The 22,055-nt window shown below is 39.3% G+C and overlaps 1 long non-coding RNA gene and 1 other non-coding gene across 2 annotated transcripts; one reads left to right on the forward strand and one right to left on the reverse strand.

Annotated features, from left to right (window-relative positions):
* Nucleotides 1–1,155: 1,155 nt before the first annotated feature.
* LOC132614910 (uncharacterized) lies at nt 1,156–3,058 on the reverse strand. Its single transcript, XR_009572500.1, has 3 exons — nt 2,778–3,058; nt 2,244–2,290; nt 1,156–1,496 (listed from the first exon to the last, which is right to left on the reverse strand). It is a non-coding gene; the product is annotated as an uncharacterized LOC132614910 (long non-coding RNA).
* A 6,092-nt stretch (nt 3,059–9,150) lies between these two features.
* On the forward strand, nt 9,151–9,222 carry TRNAW-CCA (transfer RNA tryptophan (anticodon CCA)). Its single transcript has one exon. It is a non-coding gene; the product is annotated as a tRNA-Trp (tRNA).
* The last annotated feature ends 12,833 nt before the right edge of the window (nt 9,223–22,055 follow it).

A 22,055-nucleotide genomic window follows, 5' to 3' on the forward strand; every position in this document is an offset into this window, starting at 1 on the left:
AGATGTCGATATTTCCGTCCGGAGTACATGTGTACACAGCATTTGCATGGCATTGCATTGCATTCATACACTATTGCATTGCATTACATTATGGCTTGATTTTGAGATGTTTTGGTGTTGTACTTGTGATGTTGGATTCAGACTTGATATATTCAGATTTGGCACATTTGGGATTAAAGGTTTTACTTAGTCAATGACGTATACTTGGATTCGATTACATTGACTTATACTTGTTGGTTTATCTGCTTTATTATCTGGATTGTGTTAGCTATGCTTAGTCGGCCGATGATGCCTACCAGTACTGTTGTTTTGTACTAACCTGCACTTGCTGCATTCCTTTATGAATAGAGAGTATCAGGTTGGATCCGCTTCCGTTACGTGTGGCTGATAGTCGCTTTAGTATTATCTCTAAGTTTCCACTGTGAGCATTGTCGTTAACTGCCTTGAAGACTTCTCTATCATTATGTCCTTTTCTATTCAGAGACACAAACACTTTATGTATTATTATTCCAGACTTGTATTATTTCTCTTTTAGATGCTCTTATATTAGTCAGACTAGACCCTCAGGGTATTATTATTATTCCGTATATATATATATCGTGAGACTTACGTATTTATTCTATTCCGTTGCTTGATTTAATTGTTTATGTCTTAATTATCGTCGGGTTCGGGTTAAGGGTTCGCTTACCGAGGTGGGAGAGGTAAGTGCCCGCGTGGCTTATGCCAAAATGGGTCGTGACATCTCATTCGCTTCTTTGAATTGAATCCATATTGGCTAACTTATTTTTTTACCAAAGATATTACAATATTCAATTTATTTCAAAAATATTTGATGCCCAAATATTGTTGCATGATAAATCAATAAAATTAACTTACAAATATATATAAATAATTAAAAGCCTTGATATTAAAAGATTTTTTTGTAGATATTCTTTCAATTTAAATCAAAAAAAGATACTGAAAAGTCAACAGAATTAATTATTCTAACTTTAAGCTTTCTTTTACCTTCCAAAAGATGCATGTTAAAAAATAACATTTAGGGCCTGTTTGGAAAGCCACCATGTAATTAGAATTGGTGTAATTACTAGGGTAGTATCACAACCCAGCTAGGGGCCGTGACGGGTACCCGGGGCTAGCCACCGAGCACCACTCGCTCTAATACTCATCTTACTCATTTAATGCCCTTTTACCAATTTTATACACGAATTGTAGGAAAATCATATTTTATATAGAAACATAAATACTTATATACATTTGCCTCTCGGCCATCAAAATAATATATACATAATAATAACATCTTGTGAGACCATCTGACCCACACTGCGTATCTACGAGCCTCTACTGACATACTAAACATATAGACGGAACAAGACTCTGTCGTGCCCAAAATATGCATATATACCAAAAGAAGAATCATAAGAACCTCCGGACAATGGAGTGCTCTTAATCAGCTGACAGCTACTAAGGGTCTGGACCAAGCTCACCTCCCTGTCTACCTGTGGGCATGAACACAGCGTCCAAAGAAAACAGACGTCAGTACGAACATTGTACTGAGTATGAGAGGCATAAACAATGAAGAAAGGCAGTGATAATATAATGTGAACATTAATATGAAACATCTGAATCTAAATGACAATCATAAAAGAAGTAATGCATGTTGTCTTACTCATACTCATCATAATCTCATATATGCATAATATGCAAGCTGCCCGTCCATATCGGAACGGTGTGATAATTAATAACATTAGCCCGCGTCCAGGCCTCCCGCGTCCGGGGTACCATCTCATGCCGCCCACTAGTGGTGTCTGCCCATGCCAAAAGGTCATGGTGTATCCGTATAGTTGCCCGCCTTGGCGGTGACTGCCCGGCCAACTAGGCGCGGTGTAATATGATCATGACATGCTCATCAAAAATACTTGTAATAATATGCTTATCATAGTACATGCATAAGACTCAAGATCAACTATACTCTATCGGGGTGGCGTAAGGTCGTGATCCCCCGATTTCATTATGGAGCAATTATTGACATTCTGCCTCACCTTGAAGGAATTAGTACATAAGGTGAGTGTAAGCAATAAATAGCATCATTATCAATATGGCATCATCATATCATATCTCTTATCTTATATAGACATTTATGGACTTAGGCTTCTATCTTTCCGGAAAATAGAAACTCATGAAGAGGAAAAGAACTCATGCTATAGGATTCATGTCATTAGAAAGAAAGGACTAGCGTCACATACCTTGAACTCTATCTAATGTCCAACGTCTACTTCTCGAGCTCGCATGTCTAAAATTAAGACAACATAGGCCACAGTTAGATTATCCACATCACTCACTAACCAATCCAAGTACGAATGGAACTTAACAAAAATCGGGCAGCATTTCCCCTGTAAACTTAACAATCCTCGAAATTCCAACTTAGCCAAACATCAATAAAAATACTAGCAACAACAATACCAACAATTTCATATCAAACTAGAATTAAATCCATTCTTAAATCGCTTCCAAAACAGCCCAATATACATTCGTATACCAATGCTTGTATACACTTCTTTATTTTCGTATATCCATAATATAACAATAAACACAACAACAACTACAGCCCATCTCACGATATTCCAGCACACCAAACAATTTATGACAACCACCAAACAGTCCACATGGTAATAATAGCAATTTATCCGATTTTTCGCAATTAATTTTGTAGTTCCCGTCTCTCAATTTAACTATGGCCTGAATGAATTTAAATATATCTAGTAGAGGAGAATTCTTACCTTATATTCCAAGAAATAATCTTCTTCCACCTTACTTCACTACGAAAAAAGCCCGGATTTAACAACACGATAAGATGGAATAACGAGATCGAAGCAGTGAGCAAAATCCGAATATTGTTCTTGAGAAAAAAAATTACATTTTTCTTCCGTAAAATACCAAGTCACGTTAGTGCTCTATCAATTCAAAACTGCGTTGTTTCCATATAAATGTAAGTCACGTTGTTGCTTCCTTGCATATTGAAACAACAAAATAATTAGCTAGAGAGAAAATAAGGTGTGGTACGTTTGTTATTATGACAAAATGGGAAAGATTTAAGTTTGAATGCTTAAAAAGAGAAAGGGATTCAGCATCCTTTCTTTTGTACGTGTCATTATGCACTTTAATTTGCATGACTTATCACTCCCATCTGCATATTTTAATGCCACCTTTTTTTTTTTCATGATGTCGTGGGGTCCAGCTCCAATCTTGCTTACTAATTTAATTGTCCCAACTGTCCACCCACCAAATAATATATAGTACAGCCATGCATTGCTTTATATTTGTTTTTTTTTCATGGCCCACATGGACTCATCAATCTTTACACTTGTCCACTTTGTTTCCAAATTGCCTCACTTTGTTTCCCACGATAATTGTGCACCCGTAATATTTATTCAATTCACCTTGATAACAATTATTTTTAATACACTTTATATACTCATTATCATAATTATATGACATAGCACTAGTCTATAGTCCCTTTTGATACACATAAAATATTATTTCCAGTCATCGTCGTCACGCTTTTCCATCTTAAATTATTTCGGGACTTCATCCCTTGTATACATCAAGTTATTCGTTTCATGCTTGAATACGATCAAATTCTCCGGGCTCAAGTAAATTGCTCATGTTGGACGATTAAATTTTCTAGTATAAAAATATGGAGTATTATAGATTGGATCGTATTCCACTCAAAATTTACTTCTTACTATTTGAACGAATTTATCCAGTAGGCTTATAGGAAAAGTTAGTCACGTACCATATGGCATTCATGATGAAAAGCAATTGATAGAAGAGACATTGTTTAATTTAAAGAAGATGTTTACATATAGTCAGATAACTTTGTATGAGGTGGTGGAACATAAGGATGAATGAATTTTATTAAAAAGTTTGGCACATGTCCTAAAGTACTAATCAAATTACTTTTTTTGCAGAAATACTCCAGTGCATATATATCCAACGTTGAAGAGGTAAGTAAATTAATAATTTTGACTCAGTGATAAAATAATACCTTGACTACTTATTGACTCCTGTGTAATTTTTACCAAATTCTGATTTTTCAACTTTATATCAAGAGCATAAATTTTTGTACTAAAACTTATCAAAAGGGGAAAGAGATATCTTTATATTTTTGTCTTACGAGGAAAAGAAAAATATAATGTCTATTGTTACAAGAAATAAAGTCACACTTGTTAAACATAGAATAACTACTTATAACTTCAAACATCATCTTTTCCTCGAATTTATATCGATTCACTGATGACAAATATCATAAAAGTACGGGATGTAACAGGTAGTAATTACACAGCCTAGTAATTACACAGTAGTGTAATTACAGCGACTTGTTTGTTTGTCATAACGTAATTGCAGTGTAATTACAAGCGTCCTGTTTGGTTGCACAAGTGTGATTACACAGTCAGTTTAATTTTAAAATAAAATTTAATTATAAAAAATTTAAAATTAATATTTAAAAAATATTTCCATTATAAATGATATTAAATTAGTTATTTAATAACACATTGTTTCTTGAAAATATATTAATGAATAATCATATATTTGTAACTAATATTGTAACAAAAAAATTGATATATATTTTTCAAATTAATATTTAATTTTAATTAATTATAAAACTTAAAAGAAGACTTTTTTGTGAGAACGTCATGGATTGGATGTTTGACAAAAAAATAATATTAATAAATATAATGTCGTAACATTATTCAAATGTTTGACACAAAAAATCCATCAAATGTAAGTGAAAAATAAACAACATGCAATGTGAAAGCAAATAACTTAAAAATGGAAATATAACCTAAATTCAAAATCCAAAAAAAAAAGTTCAACATAATACTCTTATGTCAAATTTCAACATTACATAAGTATGTTCCAATGTAACTTAAGTAGATAATTCAAAAGAAAGGAAAAATATAAGTCTATAACCTCATTCACAATGGAATTCTACTTTAATAACGTCACTTGTTATACGTCAAGTTTGTTAATGACTCATTCTTTTCAATATTAAGAGGTGTAGTTTCAAATATTAGAATAATAACACGGTTATGCTAAATGAATAAAATAAATAAATAAAAAATACGAGCAATTACATGGAATCACAAGAAGTAAGGTTGAGAATGAGAAGAAAGAAAATGAAAAATAAATAATATAAAAAGAAAAATACATTTTAAAAATAAAAATCAAAAAAATTAAAATAATAGAAATAAAAAATAAATTAAAAATAAAAAGAAATGAAAGTAAAAAAAATAAACAAACTAAAAAGTAACCCTGTAATTACAGGGTGTAATTACACCCAATTCTCAGCCCCCCCCCCCCCCCCCCCCCCTTGAGAATTGGATAGTGTAATTACACTCTATCAATTACACCCAATTCTCACCTAACTGTGTAATTATTTGGTCAAACTGTGTCATTACACCCAATTTCAATTACCTGGGTGGTTTTCCAAACAGGCCCTTATTACCTTTTCTTAATTTAATAAACCATTTTATGAAATCACATTGTAATAACTTTTTCATGTTAAACGTAACTATTTTATCCTAAACTATATAAAATATTGATTATCCGATTTTTTTTAAAATACTTTAATAATTAAAAAAAAGTAAAAAAAATATAATTTTTGCAATTGTCTTGTATTATTACCGTTTCAAAATCAAATTGTGTTTTCTTTAACTACATTATTTTTTCAAACATTTTCACAATATATAAAACAATATTTTATAGTGACTCTTTTAATACAGTAAATAAGTTTTATGTTAATAGTGTGCGCACGTAAAATTTATTAATTAACTATCGTACTTCAGAATTCATTTTTTGGATTGAGACGAAGGGACTGTAATTTACATTTGGATACATTTATGAAGTATTTAACAATGATATAAGTTATTTATATTTATTTATTAATTTAAAACTGAATCCAAACTTAAGTGAAATCTTTATAAATTACTTATGTTCGCCAGCACGTACGACATAAGATTGTGGGAGAAAATTAAAAAGAAATTACTAAATGGACAAATAAAAAATTAAAATATCAAATGATAAATGGTAAATAACATCAATAAATAATAAATAGTATTATACGAATAATATTTTAGTTCGATAGTTAAGCCTATATTAAAATAGAATTGGATGACATGATAATTCTTTATGTGTCTATAATAAATTCTTAAGGAAAAACATAATTTGAAACAAGTTTAATAATATTTCTACATAAAAGATTCAAATATGTCTGAGAATGCTTTTGTGGGGCTACTAAACCTTTATAACATCATCATTTTTAGTGGCATGAAAAAGTCGTTAAGGTTCTCAAAATTTACCAAAATGTGTGAAGATTCACAAAGCCATTAATTTTTCAACTAGGGGTAAAAAGAGTCAAAAAAGTTCACGTGAAGACCACAAAAAATGGGTATTTATCCCTTATATATATAGTAGTAAAGTAATGAAAAGCAGACAATAAAAATTAAAAGTAATTTGACCTTAAAAAATAAATTTTGGGACCTAAAAGTAATTAATTGAAAATTTTGATATTAAATTGAAACTTTTGTGAGGACTACAAATACTCCTTGATTGTACCTTATATATAGTAGAAATTTGTACCCGAAATTTTTTCAAACGTCTGAATCTTATTTATTTGAACTGTCTCGGGCCAAATTACATGACTCATATTATAGTTACTAGATATGAGTAGCCCGTGCTGCGCACAGGCCCAATCAACCTTGCCGGTATGTTTTTTTATGTCAATTTCAGTTTGTTCTTTACATCGTTTTTTGCATCTATCATTTCTTTTAAATTATCAAAAGTTTTAACAATGCAAACAAAGAACAGAAATAACTTATGCAGTTTACACATACTCCACAGTGATCATGCTAATATGTCTGTAGGAATCCTTTAAGCAGAGGAGTTCACAGGAATTACATGATTCTCATTGGCACCTTGAACTAATTCAAGGTCTATACTCCATTTGAATATTGCTGGGCAAAAATATCAGACGACTTCCACATACTTACGTCTTATCATAAATCAATATGTTAATACATCAATAAGATAATATGCATCACAGAGTTTAAAAGAAAATAAAACGTCCACCAATGCATTGAGAAGTTAAATGTCTTGAATTCTGTGATAAGCTGCACCGGATTTCCGTTCCTTCAATTCCATCATAGTAAAGAACTTCAAATAGTTGAAGTGTTATGTCATATACAAACCAAGGGAAGACAAATTATACTGGAAGAAGCAGCCTTATTCCCATAGTTGAATTGCTTACATGAGACTCCTCAAAGATCTGAAATTTGAATACAGTTCATACTCCTAAATCTTAATTTATCATTAGCCGAAAACACCCAAATTAATCTCGCTTACTTCACTCTAGCAACACTGTTATATTTACATGATTTAAATGCTTTTTTGTTCAAGATAACGTATAAGCTAATCATCGATTTTAAAAGAAGGAAAATACAAAAATACAGATCAAAACAGCCAGGGAGCAACATTGGCTAGTTGGACATTGTTCTTCAATTTATCAGCAATTGAATAAGAGAAAAAAATATAAACGCTGAGATAAAGTCGTCAAGGGAAAAACAAGATAATAAAAGCTGGCCCATAAGGGGCAAAGCAACAGGTTATTTAAATCAATTTCTATATGGTGCTAATTTCCAACAACTGTGGATCTGGAAAACCTTCTTCCTGACCCGCAGCAAAAGTACTACCACCATTTTTTTAGTATTTCAATACCAAAGACCTATGAGGCGAAGCAATCAGTTCTCTGTTATGAGCCTTAAGCATTTACAACTTCGTTACAAAATTTGTTGATCAATAATGACTTCAATATTTTATCTGTGTGTCGAATCAGGCTAGCCGATAAGATTAACATGTGCTTCACTTGTATGCCTTTTTGTTCAGATTGTACAGTTTATATGTACAGTTATTAGGTGAGTTTCATTTTCATATTTTTCCCAACTTTTTTGTACATGCCTGAGTTTACTCATCTTTTATTTTATGGGAAAGGTAGTTGTGGGAAGAGGATTTATATTTATGAGTTTATCCTACTCAAAGATAAAGACAAGGCACCAAATAATTGAAAGATAATTGACTGCTTGTGGTTATGCTCAGGCAATTTTCATAAAGTTCATTAGAGAAGACCAAGCCTGTAGAGGTATAATATCCTTTCAAACTTGTCTTTCTCCCACACTCTTCTTAAACTACTAGTGGTACAATAAATTCTTTGAAACATGTTTCCACCCATCATAACTATATATCATGGATTTCTCTCGCCAGAAAAGAGTTTTGCTTGCTCTAAGCTGACTTTAAGCGTTTCTGTTTCAAATTGATCTTATCCAAGGACGATAGTGCTAATTCTAGATTCGTTAGCTTCATTTCATCGAGCTTAAGCTACTAAGACAATAACCAAACTCAAATTCCACATAAATTTGTAAATCACATGGTTTGCATATCATACTAGTAATTGTCCTACTGTGCCAAATATGTAGAAAAATAATTAATCACCCCAAATGACTCTCATAGTCATGCATACACTCTCAACAAATCGTCTTGTATCTGTAAAATACATTCGACGTGTCAATCTAGTTTATAGGAGTGACTAGACCCGTTGCTTAGAGGATGGAACACTGGTACACTTAATAAAAAGTTAGTGGAATCTAGTTTCATGAATTTAATTCCTCATGAATGGAGGTATAGGTAGCTCCTGTTTATTTGCACCAAAAAAAAAACACCCAGGAGTCATCTAAGTAAACTGCTCCTCAATGAAATTATATTCCCCTCGCATCATTTTATATGAAGGTGTTTGATTGTACATGTTATTCAGAAAAGAAAGAAAAACTTTAAAATTTGTAATCTCAAAATATGTCATGACATTTATATGTGGCTGTAAAAAACATGCATTAAGAATAAAATGAAAATTTAAATTAATTTTTTTTTTTTTTTACATATTGTGTCATTCTTATGGAACAGCGAAAACAGGAAAATATGTCAAATAAAATGTGAGACATATGGAGTAAAAACTGTGTCTAAGTCCATCTGATTTTTTGAAGAATATTATGATCTTTAGTAGTTATAAGTGATATAAGTTATGGTTCCATAAAGGTACAGCCAGGATCCGTGGCGCAATGGTAGCGCGTCTGACTCCAGATCAGAAGGTTGCGTGTTCGATTCACGTTGGGTTCAATCCCCCGATCAAATACCTGGTCCACACTTTTTGTTTTTAAGACTAAATAATAATTATACCTACTCCTTTTCCCTTATATTATTTAGTTATCACGTAGTTTCTAAATAATAATTATACCTACTCCTTTTCCCTTATATTTTTTAGTAATATTATTTAGTTATCACGTAGTTTCTTAAGTTTTGTATTACAACTTAGCTATGCGTCTTGCTGCATTTGTTCTGCATGTTCGTATTCTGTTGTCTTCTTTTATTTTGAGTCGAGGGTTTATCAGAAATAGCTCCTCTACCTCACAAAGGCAGAGTAAGATTTGTGTACATCCTACCCTCCTCATACCCCACTTGTAAAACTAGGTATATTGTCATTGTTGAAAAGAATGAGACTGTTTTCGAGATAGCGCCCAACAAAAAATTTGGTCTTAAATTCAACAAGAAAAAATAAAAAGAATCTACGAAGTCGACATGCAACAATTTACTAAAGAAAATCAAGTAAATTGGAATTGAACTGTCCACTAAATCCAAAAATAAAAATAACAGTGTTTATCCCGGATTTGGATAAGCAATTAAAATTGTAAGTGAGGTATAGGATATGTGGCTATATCTTGTGCTTATTTGATAAAGAGAAGAAATATATGGATATGCTATAAAGGAGCAATTGATGATCAATGGTTTGCTATGTACTCGTGTATCTATTAATACATAAACGGTATTTGATTTAGGAAACGTAAGAATTAAGCACAATAAATGTGGATCGAATCTGATATATTGAAAGAGAGATTTGTATATTTTGCTATTACAAGAGTTTTTGGTAGTGTAGAAGTCAACCCCCTAAAAGGAGGACCATGCCCCCTATTTATAGTGTTGCCCCATGGGCTTCATACAACATAAAAAATAATAGAATAAAGAAAAAGTTCTGAGTTGGATTAGGTAGACCGTACGGTCTGACACCTGTACGATTAGCAGTTGAACACAGCAGGACGTCATCAACGCGTGGCAGCCGCGCAACGGATCTCCCGGACCACCGGCCACGACCAAACGGGCATACGGCCTCGAACAACCGGTCATGGATGAACCGGACCAAATGACGACCTTCCTTTGCTCCGGTCCAGCCGTTTCCCCGGTTCAGAATGGGAGCCTTTATGCACGTTCTTATCCCTTTTTCCCCTCGGCCTTCAGTCCCACCGGTTTAACATATACCCGGTTTTTACCGTATACAGATAGTCCCCACACTTCCTGGATCGTAGATTTGTCGGAGTGACGGGGAGTGGATGAATCACTAAACCGGTGACTCCCTTTGTCCGTCGTTATTGCTTCGTTTTTTGCGGGAACAGTTGCGCCACGTCCTTCTATCATCGGCCACGTGTCCGGTCCCGGATGGTCTGCTCTGACAACCGCCGCACGCACGTCATTTCAAGTCATTCCTCATTAATTATGGGGCCACGTGGCGCTCCTGGATTGGCCGGGGAATCGTAACCGTCATAGTCTCATGCCTATAAGGCTCTTTCATCTCTTCATTTGAACATTTTACCTCTTCGATTAACCTTTCTGCTTCAAGTTTTCTGCCTCTTACACATTCTATATCTCTACTCATAATCATCTAAAAAACTCAGTTCTCGTTGATCTGCTGCTTGTACTACGTGAAAAGAATCGATACCGCCACCTTCTCCACTCGTCATTCTCGCCTGTTACTGCTTCCTCCCGTTGCTTTTGCCATTTTTGAACTTTTTTGACTGTTTCCTTTGCTCTTTCACCTTTTTTTTTTCGAATCCATTCAACCCCTTCTTTTCATATTTCCAAATGTCTGAAACCACTTCCCATGATATTCCCTCGGTTTCGTCTTCGGGAACCGAGCCTACTTCCCCTTCTAAGGCAAAGGGCTCCTTCGAGCCCACGGCCTCGGACATTATACCAGCCAAAACTAATTTCAACAAAGACTTAGAGGTCGAAAAACCTTCCTCGGTGTCCGACAGAGGGTATGATGTGAGACGATACCCCTCCTTCATTACCGAGGATAAACTTGATCTGGTCCGGTCTAACTGCGGATGGGGAAATCGTCCGGTCCGTGTTTTCGCCCCTGGGCCCGACGAGTCAGTCACCGACCATCGGGAGGGATACTTGTATGTCTATACTTACCCTTTCACCCTCAAGCTCAACCCTCCGATTGATTCGGTCATCCTGGATATGTGTCGGACCTATGATGTGACCTTGGCGCAGATTGGCCCGATCGTTTGGAGGGTCGTGGAATGCCTCCGGTTGCTGGCCAACAATGCCGGGAAGGAGCTCACGCTGGCCCACCTAATATGCTTATACTCCCCGAGGTTGTTCCGGGGTGGCGTAATAAAACTCGCCAAGCGTAGCTGGAATCTATTTTTCTCGAAAATGGACGAGGACAGAGACAGGGGCTGGTTGGAGCGATATGTCCGAGTGAGGACCGAGGACATCATCCCGGCCAATTACATGCCCTTCCCGGAGAAGTGGAACAACAAGCGTAAGTTTGAACCTTTAAGTGATTGCTTTTGTATGTTTCGTTAAATTTTGACCCCACTTTCTCACTGTTTTTCTTATTCGTGTCAGCTAATGGGTATATTCCTCCGGTCGTTCGGAACATGAGCGAATGGGTCACTGCACTTCTTAGCCAGCATGTTCACGATAACTGAACGTGGGGGCACCTGTCACGTGGCCGATGGGTCGCCCAGAACCATGGTAGTATTCTGCTCCTTCCCGTGTTCACTGCACCTTCTACTATCCATATTCATTGCGTTTTTGACTTTCAGGTTTACCCAAAGGTTCGGTGGATCCCAGGCCGGAGTCGGCAGCCGAACCCACAACGTCGGCACCAGAGTTTGACTCAGCGGGTGCATCTCGTGCCCTTGTTGCTGCTGCTGCTGCTGCCGCCAAGAGGAAAAGGCCCTCGGATAAAGGGCAAAAGTCGAAAAAGAGGGCGAGGAGCGTCACTCGGACCTTACGGGACGAAACAGAGCCCGACATTATTATTCGGAGAGTCGAGGCCGATGCTGCCGTGGCTCCGATCCCGGATGAGGCTGTCTCTGTTCCACCCCTTCCTTCTACTGGTGAAGGACTTTTGGTTCCAGTTTCACACACAGGTGCGGAAGAAATTCTTTCCCCGGCTCCTCTAAGGTCGATTGATTTCATCTACATTTCAGGTTAAACTTCTTCTAAAGAAGCGCCTCTGCAAAGGACAAGGAAACCCGGGGAGGCGGCCGCTGCTGAAGCCGGTCAAAGGACTGAGCCGGTCCCGGAGATCGAAGTCCCCATTGACGTTCATCTGACGCCCGAGCATGAGCCTGCTGCAACTACGGAGCCCCCGACCTTTGCTGAAGATATTGAGGCTGCTCCAAGTTCCTCTACTCCGGCTCCGAGGCCTGACGAATTTGAGGATATGTTCTTGGGCACTCCTCCCGCTACCGGCGAAGCTGCAGGATTCGGGCATCTCCCAATCCCTCGGGCCACGAGGTCGGCCAGCCGGACCTCCGAATCTGGGGCCAGGGACAGCTTGGTGAGTATCTTTCCGGCCCCAAGCGTGGAACCGAGGAGAACAAAATCGGTTATGGTCACCGTCCCCGAGGACTGCAGCTTTCTTTATCACCCGGTGGGTGTAGCGAGCTATCTGCGGCCTCTTGTCTCGGATTCGGACAAGCGAAAGATGACCGGGGTCTCTTGGCAGTGCCTCATTAACGAGGGTATGCACGCGGGCAACCGGGTAAGATTTTTTAGCCGTCTTTGTATTACTTCACTGAGAATTTCAGCCTTGTTTTGTTCAAGTTTTTAACTTGCTTCATTTGCAGAGTGTGGTGCTCGCCAACGAAGCCTTCATCTGTGCCCAGCAGGAGATGGACGATCTTAAGGGCCAACTGGATGCCCAAGGCAGAGTGTGGTACATCCCTTGTACAGATTTTGTATAAATGAAAAAATGCATCTTTCTAGTTCCTTCGTTTGAACGTTTGCTTATTTATTCTTCACTGAATTGTTAGTCCGTTTTACGGACAAGCTGACTCGTAGTCATTAGTTCACTGTGCCCGTAGGACTTACCTAATGCTTTGTGAATTCAGACGCCTCCGAATCGTGATAGGCATTTCCTTAGGGCCGGTATTTTTTGACAATATTTTAGCGCCGGTATTCTTTCGAGCACCAGAATCTCAGCCTTGGCTGAATTTTGACGTAACAGTCCTCGGTTAGGGAGGTTAGAAAATTTTGGCTCGGATCGTTGTGACCTCGTTGCCTTAGTCGAATTTTTAACGATTTTGGCTCGGTTTGCTATGACCTTGTCGCCTTTGTCGAATTTCGACCATAGTGCCCGGTATAGGGTGTGTGAATGAAGTGGTGCCGAAATACGGCGGTTATCACCGAGGTAAAGTCTTTTAACTAGAAGATAACCGAGATATTTCTATCTGAACTTTCGATAATTTTGTATTGCAAAGTGTTTGTATACATGAGAATTTTGTTTCCTTCTGCTTTTGCCGTAGCAAGTACTACATGGACACGATTCATTTTGATCGTTTGGTCCTTACACAGAAACCTATAGTAGAAGGTCCGGCCTTGCTTTTGCCGTAGCAAACACTCGGTGGACACGATTCATTTTGATCATTTGGTCCTTACATCGGAACCTAACATTTTTTGTCCGGTTTTGTTTGTTGAAGGCGGCCTCTGTAGTGGGTGTGATAGTCCCCTAGCTCTTAGCCGAACTGAAAGATCGGGTGAGTGCTATTAAGTCCCCATTCGTTGGGTGTGACCCCGATAATTCGGACGTTTGTCCTTTATCTTTGTCAAGTACACGTTGTACTTGTTGCCTCATTAAAAACCTTGTCGGAAAACCCATTTTGGGACAAAACCGTACTAAGGAAAAGAGTGCAACACGTGTTTTCAGATTTAGATTCTTTTCTTTGCCTTGTACTCGGCTTCCTGCAAAAAAAAAAAGGCCAAAAATAGAGAAACATGGGGTATTTTTACCTCAGCAGTAGTATATTTTCGGATGAGCCACATTCCAGTTATTGCGCAGCCGTTGCCCATCCATGGACTCCAGCTGGTACGATCCTTTACCCGTTACCTCGGTTATCCTGTAAGGTCCTTCCCAGTTTGGACCCAGTTTTCCTTCGTTGGGATTCTTGGTGTTCAAGGTAACTTTTCGGAGCACCAAGTCCCCTATTTGGAAATGACGAAAATTGGCTCTCCGATTGTAGTACCTTTCCACCCTCTGTTTCTGGGCTGCAATACGGACCAACGCGTTGTCACGAAGCTCGTCCGTGAGGTCGAGTCTTACGGCCATGGCCTCCTCGTTTGACTCCTCGGTCGTATATCGGAACCGGAGGGTTGGTTCACCAACTTCTACGGGGATAAGAGCTTCAGCCCCGTAGACCAACGAGAAAGGAGTTTCCCTAGTGCTCGATTTCGATATGGTTCTGTAAGCCCACAATACCTCCGGTAATATTTCTCTCCAATGATGCTTTAATGCTTCAAGTCTTTTCCTCAGGTTTTGGATTAATGTCTTGTTCGTGGATTCCGCCTGTCCGTTTGCACATGGGTGATACGGAGTTGATACAATTTTCTTGATCTTCAGCCCTTCGAGGAATTTGTTGACTTTGCCACCCACGAACTAGGGCCTGTTATCACAAGTTATCTCGGCGGGGATGCCGAAGCGACAGATGATGTGATCTCATATGAAGTCAATGACCTTATTTTCTATGATTTTTTCAAAGGCCTGTGCTTCAACCCATTTGGAGAAATAATCAGTCATAAACAAAATAAAACGGGCTTTACCTGGTGCCCATGGCAATGGACCGACGATGTCCATTCCCCACTTCATGAAAGGTCAGGGTGACACCACCCAATGCAACAACTCCCCGGGCTGATGAATCATCGGAGCATGTCTCTGACACCCGTCGCATTTACGGACAAAATTCTTCGAGTCTTCCTCCATCCGGTTCCAATAATAACTGGCCCTGATAATCTTTCAGACCAAAGCATCAGCACTGGAGTGATTGCCGCAGGTTCCTTCGTGCACCTCTCTCATTACATACTTTATCTCTCCGGGACCCAAACACTTGGCCAGGGGTCCGAAGAAAGACCGCCAATACAATTGGCCGTCTACCAGGCAGAAACGCGCCGCTTTGGTCCTTAATGACCGTGATTCTTTTGGGTCATTCAGGAGCTTCCCATCACGCAAGTAGTCAGTGTACTTGTTGCGCCAATCCCAAGTTAAACCCATTGTGTTTACTTTGGCGTGTCCGCTTTCTATTGTCGTGTTTAATAAGTGCACCGTTTCCCCTCGGTTGATTTCCTCCCCTTTGACCGAGGATCCCAAATTTTCTAATGCATCGGCCTCGCTGTTCTGCTCCCTCGGTATGTGCTGCATGGTCCATTCTTTAAATCGATGTAGTATCACTTGGGCTTTTTCAAGGTATCTCTGCATCCGTTCGTCCTTGACCTCGAAGACGCCGTTCACCTGGTTTACGACCAAAAGCGAATCGCACTTTGCCTCGATTATTTCGGCCCCCATACTTCGGGCCAATTCCAAACCTGCAATCATAGCCTCATACTCGGCTTCATTGTTAGTCAATTTAGCAGTTCTAATGGACTGCCGAATGGCATCCCCGGCCGGGGTTCTAAGGACGATCCCTAGCCCGGAACCTTTGAGGTTCGAGGCCCCGTCCGTATGTAGAGACCAAATGCCCGAGGCCTTTCCCGAGGTCAGCAGAAGCTCTTTCTCGACCTCGGGGACCATAGCCAGGGTAAAATTTGCCACGAAGTCGGCCAAGATCTAGGATTTGATGGTCGTTCGAGGTTTGTACTCGATATCATACCCGCTAATTTCTACAGCCCATTTAGTTAATCTACCCGATAATTACGGTTTATGCATGATGTTTTTCAGAGGGTAAGTAGTTACTATATATATTGGATGGCATTGAAAGTAGGGCTTGAGCTTTCTTGAAGCGCTTACCAATGCCAATGCCAATGCCAATTTTTCCAAATGGGGATAACGGGTCTCCGCATCCCCCAAAGTTCTACTCACGTAATAGATAGGGAATTGTGTACCTGATTCTTCTCGGACCAAAACGCCACTTACCGCTACTTCGGAGACAGCAAGGTAGAGAAAGAGCGGCTCGTCCGCCTTCGGTGTGTGCAGCAGCGGGGGGCTAGACAAGTACCTCTTCAATTCTTGCAAAGCTTCTTGGCACTCCGGTGTCCAAGCGAAGTCGTTCTTCTTCCTTAGTAAGGAGAAGAACGGTGACTCTTGTCCGAAGATCTCGATATAAAGCGACTCAACGCCGCTATCCTTTCGGTGAGCCTCTGTACCCCTTTGACGCTATTCACTACTTCGATATCCTCGATGGCCTTGATTTTGTCCGGGTTGATTTCAATACCCCGGTTCGACACCATGAAACCCAAAAATTTAACGGACCGGACACCGAAGGCGCATTTTTTCGGGTTAAGCTTCATGTTATACTTGCAGAGCACATCGAAGGTTTCCTGCAAATGCTTCAAATGGTCCTCTGTTTCCAGGGACTTAACAACCATATCGTCAATATAAACTTCTATTGTTTTTCCTATTTGTTCTTCGAACATCCCATTAACTAGGCGTTGGTAAGTTGCACCGGCATTTTTTAGGCCAAAAGGCATTACATTATAACAATAAGTCCCATACCGGGTGATGAATGACGTTTTCTCTTGATCCTCCGGGTGCATCCGAATTTGGTTATACCCGGAGTAAGCATCAAGAAAACATAACATCTCATGCCGGTCGTCGCATCGATCATTCTATCGATGTGAGGCAACGGAAATGAATCCTTCGGGCATGCTTTGTTTAAATCCTTGTAATCAACACACATTCGAAATTTATTACCTTTCTTGGGCACCATTACCACATTAGCAAGCCAATCCAGGTACTTTACCTCCCAGATAGAACCTATTTTTAAAAGCTTTGTTACCTCGTCTTTTACGAAGGCGTATTTTGCTTCCGCCATGGGCCTTCTTTTCTGCTTCACCGGGGAAAACTTCCCGTCCAAGCTGAGCTTGTGAGTTGCTACTTCCGGTGATATACCTGTCATGTCTATATGGGACCATGCGAAGCAATCTGTGTTAGCTCGAAGAAATTCAATTAGCTTGCTCCTGAGCTCCGGGGTAAGCCCCGTGCCCAAGTACACCTTTCTGTCCGGTAGGTACTCGAACAGGATGATCTGCTCCAACTCCTCTACAGTTGACTTGGTTGTATCTGAGTCATCCGGCAGGACGAACGATCTGGGTACCTCGAAATCATCCTCTTCATGCCCCGGGTCCGACCCGGTGTGCTTTGATTGCTATTTGGTGTCCTCTCCTCCGGTTACATCTCCTTCCTTCTGAACCGATTCTTTGGGCTGAGATGCTGCTTCCTCTATTACGAACATCTCCCTTGCAGCGGGCTGTTCACCTCGGATGGTTTTTATCCCTTCCGGGGTGGGGAACTTCAGCAGCTGATGCAGTGTTGAGGGCACAGCCCTCATGCTATGTATCCAGGGTCTGCCCAGTAATGCGTTATACTTCATGTCCCCTTCGATCACGTAGAACACCATTTGTTGAATGATGCCATCGACGTTCACAGGCAATGAGATCTCCCCCTTTGTGGTTTCACTTGCCATGTCGAACCCACTGAGTACCCGGGCTGCCGGTACGATCTGATCGAGCAGCCCTAGCTGTTTGACCACCCTCCACCGGATGATGTTGGTCGAGCTACCTGGGTCAATCAAAATACGTTTAACCTTAGTCTTAAAGATAAGTACAGAGATTACCAATGCATCATTGTGCGGTTGAATGATGCCCTCCGCGTCCTCGTTGCTGAAAGAGATAGAACCCTCGGGTAAATAGTCCCGGCTGCGCTTCTCGCGAACAACAGAGACCTTGGCCCGTTTCATTACCGGCCCTCGAGGGGCATCGGTACCCCCAACTATCATGTTGATTGTATGCTGGGGTTCTTCTGGCTCGGTCCTTCGATGGGCCTCCCTTTCCTTGTAGTGACTTTTGGCTCGTTCACTCAGCAGCTCTCGGAGATGACCATTCTTCAGTAACCGGGCCACCTCCTCCCTCAACTGGCGACAATCCCGGTTCTGTGACCATGGGTTCCATGGTATTCACACACCATGCTCGGGTCCCGTTGGCCCGGATCCGACCTTAGAGGTCTTGGCCATCTTACATCCAGAACACGACCAATGGCCGAAATTAGGCCCGAGGTACTGACGTTGAAGTTGTACTCCGATATCTTTGGTGAGTCCTTGTTGCCGGCAGAGTTTCCGGCATCACTCCTGAATGAGAGACCCCGGTTGTTCGATGGGCGCTCGACCCGTTTACTACCCCTAGCTTGGGCTCACTCTCGACTTTTCCGACCTAAAACTTTGCTTCTCCGAATGGGAGTATGGCCGATACCTTTCCTTCGACGATTCGGCCCTCGTTTCATAACCCTTCCTTGGTCTCTCAAAACTTTTGTTCACATTTATTGACCCCGGGGGGAGCTCGAATTGATCGTCCTCCACCCGAATCTTCGACTCGTAGGTTATGGACATCAGCCCATGTCACAGCCTCGTACTCCAGCAAGCTTTCTTTTAATTTGAACGAAGTTGTTGAACTCTGAACATTGAGCCCCTTTGTGAAAGCTTGTGCAGCCCATTCTTCTGGAACCGGAGGGAGTTCCATCCGCTCCCTTTGGAATCGATTGACGAATTCTCGTAGTAACTCGTCGTCCCTTTGGGTTATACGGAAAATGTCGGCCTTACGGGTCTGCACCTTTTTGGCACCAGCGTGAACTTTGATTAAGGCATCAGCGAGCATTTCGAAAGAGGTGATCGAATTCTCGGGTAGGTGGTCGTACCATGTCAATGCTCCTTTTGACAAAGTTTCTCCGAACCTTTTCAGCAATACCGATTCAATTTCGTCCTTCTACATATCGTTGCCCTTTATGGAGCATGTGTATGAGGTCACGTGCTCGTGCGGGTCCGTCGTGCCGTCATATTTTTGGATATCCGGCATTTTAAACCTCTTCGGAATTAATTTCGGGGCCGCACTCGGAGGAAAAGGCCTTTGGATGTACCTCTTCGAATCCGGCCCTTTCAGTAAAGGCGGAGCCCCCGGGATTTGATCCACCCGAGAGTTGTATGTTTCGACCCTCTTCTCGGTCGAGTCTACCCGTTTTGCCAAAGTTTCGAGCATTTTTAGAACCTCGGTGGAGGATCCAGCTCCGGATCCATTAGTCTCAATAACGCGTGCCTCCTCCCTTTTGGGTTCAGCAACGCCGCTCGTTTTTTCCGGGGTCGTTGTATCCCCTCCGTTTTGCAACCAGGATATTGCGATTCCCTGTTCGGCAATCGCTGCTCTCTGCTCCTGCAACATTTAAAAAATTAAACGTAAGTCAATATTATCATTAGGTGTTCCCGGTTCTTTCTGGTCCTGTGTCCGGGACAAAGTAACTGAATTGTGGGTATTTAGAGGATCAGTGGCCGGTAAGGTGGCATTCTCCTGGTCCACAGTGTTTTGACGGTTAAGGCCCTCCCTCGAATTAACGGGGTTAGGATCAGCGGGGTTTAGCGGTCCTCGTGGACCGCTTCCTTCGTTTTCGGCCACGATTTCGTTGTTGTTGACGTGACCAGATTGCCCACTATCGGTCATTTAGTCCGTTTTTTCAAACACGAACAGAAGGTGTTTTTGATTTAGATGGGTAAGGTAGAGATCAAGATAGAAGACCACTATTATCCTAGCCCCACGGTGGGCGCCAAACTGTTTACCCTGGATTTGGATAAGCAATTAAAATTGTAAGTGAGGTATAGGATATGTGGCTATATCTTGTGCTTATTTGATAAAGAGAAGAAATATATGGATATGCTATAAAGGAGCAATTGATGATCAATGGCTTGCTATGTACTCGTGTATCTATTAATACATAAACGGTATTTGATTTAGGAAACATAAGAATTAAGCACAATAAATGTGGATCGAATCTGATATATTGAGAGAGATATTTGTATATTTTGCTATTACAAGAGTTTTTGGTAATGTAGAAGCCAACCCCCTAAAAGAAGGACCATGCCCCCTATTTATAGTGTTGCCACATGGGCTTCATACAACATAAAAAATAATAGAATAAAGAAAAAGTTTTGAGTTGGATTAGGTAGACCGTACGGTCTGACAGCTGTACGATTGGCAGTTGAACACAGCAGGACGTCATCGACGCGTGGCAGCCGCGCAACGGATCTCCCGGACCACCGACCACGACCAAACGGGCATACGGCCTCGAACAACCGTTCATGGATGAACCGGACCAAATGACGACCTTCCTTTGCTCTGGTCCAGCCGTTTCCCCGGTTCATAATGGAAGCCTTTATGCACGTTCTTGTCCCTTTCTCCCCTCGGCCTTCGGTCCCACCGGTTTTAACCATATACAAACAGACCAACACACTAAGGGCCTGTTTGAAAAGCCATTCAGGTAATTGGAATTGGGTATAAATACACAGTTTAGTCTGTTTGTTTGACCAAGTAATTACACAGTTAGGTGAAAAATTTGGTGTAATTGAGAGGGTCTCCAATTCTGAAGGTGGGGTTGAGAATTGGGTGTAATTACAGGGTTACTTTTTAGTTTGTTTCTTTTTATTTTTAATGTATTTTTTATTTCTATTATTTTAATTTCTTTTTTAGTCTATATTTTAATTTCTTTTTTATTTTTACTTTTTAATTATTTTTTAAAATGTATTTTTCTTTTTATATATTTATTTTTCAATTCCTTTCTTCTCATTCCCGACCTTTACTTCTTGTGGTTCCATGTAATTGCTCGAATTTTATTTTTTTTAATTTTATTCATTTAGCATAATCGTGTTATTATTCTAATTTTTGAAACTACACCTCTTAATATTGGAAAGAATGAGTCATTAACAAACTTCGTATATAAATAGTGTGTTATTAAAGTAGAATTTCGTTGTGAATGAGGTTATAGACTTATATTTTCCCTATATAAACTTATATTTTCCCTTTCTTTTGAATTATTTACTTAACTTACGTTGAAACTTAGTTATGTAATGTTGAAATTTGACATAAGAGTATTATGTTAAACTTTTTCTTTTAGATTTTGAATTTAGGTTATATTTTTAATTTTAAGTTATTTGCTTTCACATTGCATGTTATTTATTTATCAGTTACATTTGATGGCTTTTTTGTGTCAAACTTTTGAATAATGTTATGGCATTATATTTATAAATATTATTTTTTTGTCAAACATCCAATCCATGATGTTCTCACAAATAGTCTTCTTTTAAGTTTTATAATTAATTAAAATTCAATATTATTAATTTGAAAAATATATATCAATTATTTTTTACAATATTAGCTACAAATATATGATTATTAATTAATATATTTTCAATAAACAATGTTTTATTAGATAATTAATTTAATATCATTTATAAAGGTAAATATTTTTAAAATATTAATTTTAATATTTTTTTAATTAGATTTTATTTTTAAATTAAACTAACTGTGTAATTACACTTGTGCAACCAAACAGCACGCTTATAAATACACTGTAATTACATTATGACAAATAAACAGGTCGTTGTAATTACACTATTATGTAATTACTAGGCTGTGTAATTACACCAATTCCAATTACCAGGTGGCTTTCCAAACAGGCTCTAAAAGAAAATCTATCCCAATTTTTTCACCCCAGATACACAAATGACTAAACGGAACGACAACTTCATTCTCAGAGCTTGAAATTGGCTATCTATTTTAAGTTTATGTATTTTTTATAAAAGATCTTTACTTTTACATATAAGAGATCTAAAAAATACATACAAGAAATATTTGTC

The sequence above is a fragment of the Lycium barbarum genome, chromosome 10, assembly GCF_019175385.1.
Source record: "Lycium barbarum isolate Lr01 chromosome 10, ASM1917538v2, whole genome shotgun sequence".
NCBI classification, from domain to species: domain Eukaryota; kingdom Viridiplantae; phylum Streptophyta; class Magnoliopsida; order Solanales; family Solanaceae; genus Lycium; species Lycium barbarum.